Raw genomic sequence first — 6,489 nt, forward strand, 5'->3', positions numbered from 1 at the left:
ATTTTGGAATTACATTTTGGGACATTAGGAAGGATGCCAAATAATTCAAGACCCTCCACATAGACATTTTAGAATTAATTAAATTGTAATTTAGTAGTTTAGAATGTTTTTGGACTAACTTTTGTAGATTGGGCCAATTTTTGGGAAAATGGACTAGGCCCAAAAGTTGGGGTGGATGACTTGGCACCCTAGGTTTTTTGTGTGGCCCCCACCCTCATAAAATAGAGAGCATACAGTGCTAGAGAGGAGACAACCGCCACTTATGTTTTGTCTCTTTTGCCTTTGAACGTTTTGGTTTTTGGAGAGAAGATGACCTTTTGAATGTGATGTTACGTTGTTTTGCTTTTGTTGAATGAAATAGCACACTCTTTTGCTAAGCTTTATTTGAACATTGTTTCTATGGAATGAAAAATGAGAGGTAGAGTGGCTAGCCGCCCCTTATTATTCAAGCTTTTGCTTTGAACGCTTTTTAGGAATGAAATAGAAAAGCACACAGTTGATTCACACGGTGCATTCAATATCTTATTTTTCTTTAATTTACTTTCTTTGCTTGAGAGATTCAGGGCTTATAGAGAAAACGGTGCAGGAACACGGTCACAACTTTGCTTTTAGAAAAGTAGCGCTTATTTCTTTTTGGGAGAAATGGTGTCAGCCGCCACCTAGATGGGGGTGCCTTTTCTTGAACGTTTGGGTGCTTTTCCCTTTTGTTATAGTAAGAAGATGCGTTGATTTCAATAGTTGCACGGTGATTTGGTTTGGAGAGAAAAGGGAAATTTGATTAGCAAGGGTGTCACAACCTGGATGGTAGAAGCAGGGCACACATTATGGGAAGCGTGATTCACTTTTATTTTGGCTGGAAGAACAAAGCAAGCAGTGCTTCATTCATTTAGGGGTGCAACATGTTTCAATTGGAGAAAGCAGTGGTGTCACGGCCTGAATGTGTAGCTACTTACGTCGTGTTAGAGTGGAGAGCTCCAAGGTTTCTTTTATCCTTAATGCTTGCTTCAGGAGGTGCGAATTTCATTTTGCTTTAGATGCACACAAGCTGGCATTTGTTTCTTAGAAAGGAGAACTGGTGACTCACGTTTTGGAGGAAGGGCATGACTGCCACGTCCACGGGAGAAGAACTCCAAAGATTTTTTTTTCTTTATGATTTAGCAACTTCATTCCAATTTATGCATTTGCTTATTTGTCTGTTGCATTGTGCATTTAATGTTTTAGCTTAAGTGTGCATTTGAATAGTACACCAAATGTTTTTTTTTTTATTATCTATTACATTTTAATTAGTTCACACATCTTTCTTTATCTTCCTGCATTTCCAATTTCCTCACTTGCTTTAAAGACCGTTCAGTCTCAATGTAGAACCGTTTGGTCATCTGTAGGACTGTTCGGTCTTCATGCTTTGTTAATTTATTGCAATGTTTTCAATTATGTTTGGTTGTATTTAATTTCCAGTTTTAATTTAGTTCATTTCTAATCACAAAAACACTTTAACCCCCCCTCCCCCACTACGTGTTTAACCTAAGTCTCGAACCACATTTGGTCCTTGAGAGACGACCTAGGAGTCACTTCCTAGCATTATACTGCATTTTTAATACATATCAAATTTGTATGGGGTGCGACACACATCAACAGTTCACAAACTTTACATCAATATCTTACTACTCAAAACTCCATTTTTACGCTAAAAATGCATCAAAACTTCAACTATGAACCAACTCTTTGTTGGATATCAGATTTCACTCACACAATCCTTCTAACAAATATCAAATCACCTCATGACACCTCATAGACAGTTGATTTCTCACCTCAGCCTCTCTTTCTCCAACTCGCTCATCAAATCCATCCTTTTTAGTCTTAAAACTCAAGAATATGACCACCATTCACCCCAAAAACTTGAATTCAATATTTCAAACACCAAGCAACTTCATCACACTCAATCATGATAGTATCACACATCACAATCACACAATTCAAATTATAGTCAACATCATACTATCAAAATCATTAATTAAGCATACATAATATACACATAATAATACAAATTTCTCAAATTCATCTAAAATTCATATCGATACCAAATTTACAATATAAACACAAACTAAAGCAAGAATTCTAGCTTCCCTTACCTCACAAGAAAACTATTCAACTCAAAGAACGTTTCGCCGCTTATTTGAAACACAAGGAATCTCTAGGTGAACCTACGAAATACCAAATTTAAAATGGACAGAGTCCTTAAAACTCTAGATGAACCAAGAATGATTATGAGAAGCTTGATTACACATGTAAAGACACTAAATTCTTTTAAAAACAAATTAGGAATGAAGGAGGAAAAATGAGTAAAAAATTACTTACTCTATGACATAAATTGATAGGCTAGAATTGTAGACCTTGAGGTTGTGATTGTCTAGACACCTCGTGATAGTCAAAGAGATGACTTAGGAACAAGAACACTTAGAGAGAATGTAAAAAACTCTAGAAAAGTGGTTTCTAGAGATATGCTACCTTTTAAAATAATAAAACTCGTTTATAACAAAACTTTTATAACTAAACCATTTAATATTGAAATAACCTAGTCTCATTATTTTTAAGTTATCTTCACTTCTAAAATACCATCTTCTGAAATTTTACAGTTATAAAAACGAAGATCAAAATATTTAATTTAGAAGGTAATTTTAATAATATTATTGTATATTAGAAAAATAAAAATATACATATAATAACACATAAAAATTAAATAAACTTATTTTTTTAATTAAAAATAATCTTAATAAAAAAATTATATTTATTTTAGATTTAAATAGTTATAATATTTTCCAGTTTTGAAACAAAATTGATCTTTGATTTTATTTTCTATGTAATAAATTTTATGAGATTAAATTTTACTTATTCTCAATATATTGAATTTAATTCCTCTTTTAAGCAACTATCATTTTTCATGTTACAAATTCATATATTTCATCTCACTCGTTTATTTAAACACAGTAATAAAATTTATGTGATAAGTATATAATGATGGATAGAAAAACCACAGAAACAAAGAATAATTCTGTGTTTAAAATTATGATTTCAATTTTTTTACAAATTTAACTTAAAGTTTAATTTGGATGTTTTCAAAATATTTCTAGAAATCACAAATTTTACTATCTATCCATTTGTATTTATTTTTATTATTGTATTCATATTTATTATAATTAAGAGAAATTATAAAAGTCTCACATTTTCTTTACTACATGTGCGTAGAGAAAGAAATTTTATTATTATAAAAGATTTAAAAAATAACTTCATACAATATAAATTATATTTTTTAATTATATTAGAATCTATCTATCATGATTTCTCTAAATGAAAATTTCAAAACATTAAAAAAAATTTAATATATATATATAATTTAAATTTAATTAATTGATTACATAAAAAATAAAATAAATAAATATCCCTGCAAACGGTCAAATATTGTAATATGGATAAAAACAAAATCTTAATTTTAAAATCCAACGGCAAAGTAAAATATAAAAAAAGTAATAAATAAAATGAAACATGACGTGATACTCCTATTGGCTGTAGGTGCATGGTTGTGTAATTATGGGAGAATAATAAAGTTAACCTAAAATATAAAAATAATAATAAATAAAATCAATCAACACGTGATATCTCATTAAACACTCCTATTTCCATTCGCAGTGACGTCGGTGTATTGTTGTGTAATTATGAAACCCTGTTACTAACAATAATAAAGTTCTGCATCGTGATAATAATTTTTCAAAAGAAGAAGTTTAAGTCATTAACAGAACAACATCTCTGCATTTGTTTTCTTGTTTTCTTCATCTCCATTTACTAAGTCAAACCTTAAACTCTTAGCATTACTTGCATATGTGTATGGTTTGCCTTCTTAGCTTCATCTTTAAGAGCAATAAGAGTTATGATATTACTGAGTCAAATATAATCGCATGAAACATGGAGATAAAAGCTTTGTGTTATATATTAAATAAATGTCTTATTAAAACCTTTTAAAAAGAACAAAACTGATATATACAACAAGATTAACTAAAAGAATTTTAAATGTGGATGTATTCCAAATTATTGGTATAGCAGTTCCATACATATACTCAAGTCAATATATTCCTTTATCGACTACTTCTCAATATACACATCATCTTGTATGCATGCATCATATACCATTTTCAATACTAATTCTCTTACTATTATATTGCCTACATGATTTTCTAAGCTTCTTCTTATGCAATAAATTATATGAAATTAAATTTTATTTATTTTCAATAATCAGATTAAAATTAACTTTTTTAAGAAAATGTCATTTTTCATATCACAAAATCATATATTTCATTCACACCCTCTTATTTAAATACAACAATGAAAAGTATATAAAAATGTATAGAAAAAGTAACATAGAACCATCTCGTGTTTAAATATTTTTGAAAATTACAATTTTACAATCTGTCCATCCATTTTTATTTATTTTCATTACTGTACACCTATTATAAATAAGAAAAACTACTGTCAATCTCATGTTTTCTTTACTATCGGTTCATCCATTTAATATTTAAAAAGATTTAGAAAATAATTTCTTACATCTATATATTATACTTTTTAATTATATTAGAGTCTATCTACTATGATTTTTCATAATGAAAAGTTCAAAACATTAGAAATAATTAAATTTAATATATATAATTTAGATTAAATTAATTGATTACCTTTGAAAATAAAATAAAGGATAATTATACATAAATATTTTCTACAAACGGTTAAATATTATAATATAAAACAGATTTTTTAATACTTTACATATATCTAAAGGAGTAAAATAATGATTTATAAAAAACAAAAATAAAATAATGAGATAGAAAAGTAAATCTTAATTTTAAAATTTAATAATAACATAAAATATAATAAATAAAACAAACATAACGTGATATCTGATCAACAGACACTTTATTGGATGGAAAATCTGTGCATAGCTGTATAATTATGGAATCCTCATACCAATAATAATAGTTATGTGTGATACCAATTTTCTAGAAAAAAGAAACAAGGAAAAAGTTAATAACAGAGCAACATCTCTGCAATGTCCGATGAAGCCATTGTCTCCTCAGGTCACCGATTATTTATTCTTCACAATTCAACTCGCTCCCAACTCAGCACTCAACTCAGCACTGAACTCGGTCACTGTTTTCAACTGGGTTCCAATGGTATTTGTTTTCTGTATTATAAACCATATTTTTGTTCTCTTTTCTCAATTTGTTAATTCACAACATAAAATTTTGTAACTGGTTGATGATTTATTTATTTTTAGAATATTATTAATGATTGCAAGATTTATTTGCTTTAATTGCTTAGGTTCATATTCATTGATTAAGTGTTGATATTTTTTTCTGTATGGCTGCAATATTTTGACGGCATGTTTTAATCTTCTCTGGGATGGAATATATTAAAATATGATTTTTTTTATAGAAAGTTGATATAGATCTTCTTTTAATCTTTCATATTCTAGAGTTATTCCAAATAGTTCACTAGTAGAAAAATAGCTTTTTATAACGGGTAAAATTGACTTATTATGACGGATGACCTGGCGTTATAGTTCTGGGTGTCATAATAAGTTTGTGCATTTTATGACGGACAGAAAAGTCCATCATAATAGGTTCAGTGTATTATGACGGACTTTCTATTACCTATCATAATAGGTCCAGGGTATTATAACAGATTTTCACTTATCAGTCATAATATAGCGAATTTATTATAACGCACCTAGATTTATCTATCATAATATGTAGTGTTTTATGACGAATATTTTTTCACCTATCATAATATGTAGAACATATTATGACAAGTAATTGTTCACCTATCATAATATATACTTTTCAGAAATAAGCTTTTATTACATACATTTTTCACCTATCATAAAAGCTTTTTTGTAAAAAAAAAAATCATTATTACATTTGAAATATCTATTCAATTTTCAATTAATTTCTTGTATTATAATTTCATCAATCAATTTATAATCAATATAACATAAAATGAACATATTTAATTAAACTAACATAATGTGAAATCCATTTTAAACATTAAATTGTTCAATAATATCTAATACATAATTTGTAAATCATATTAAATCCAAATAACATCAACCTACACTACATTGTAGTCAAGTTTCTACAATTTACTAACACTTAAAATAAAAGAAGCCCACTTAGTTCTAATGTCTTCAATGTGTGGAACTTCCATTGGAGATGAATCATCAAAGATCTACAAATAAAATAATTAAGTTAGAACAATTTTGTACTGAACAGTTAGATAAGTATTAAGTTAGTTTTTTAATACCTTATCCCATGAATCAGTAATGTTTGTACAAATAATGGTGTGCATGTGCTTCATTACGTAATACCCACACTCATAGCTGCCTAATTGACGTCGACACTGCAAATTAAACACAAATAATCAAAACTCATTCAAACTAAGGACACAAAA

At 28.2% G+C, this 6,489-nt stretch overlaps 1 long non-coding RNA gene across 1 annotated transcript; it reads right to left on the reverse strand.

Annotated features, from left to right (window-relative positions):
* Nucleotides 1–6,091: 6,091 nt before the first annotated feature.
* On the reverse strand, nucleotides 6,092–6,483 carry LOC111241849. The gene is made up of 2 exons (XR_002668198.1): nucleotides 6,343–6,483; nucleotides 6,092–6,267 (listed from the first exon to the last, which is right to left on the reverse strand). It is a non-coding gene; the product is annotated as an uncharacterized LOC111241849 (long non-coding RNA).
* Nucleotides 6,484–6,489: the final 6 nt, after the last annotated feature.

Source organism: Vigna radiata, chromosome 6 (assembly GCF_000741045.1).
Source record: "Vigna radiata var. radiata cultivar VC1973A chromosome 6, Vradiata_ver6, whole genome shotgun sequence".
Lineage (NCBI taxonomy): Eukaryota > Viridiplantae > Streptophyta > Magnoliopsida > Fabales > Fabaceae > Vigna > Vigna radiata.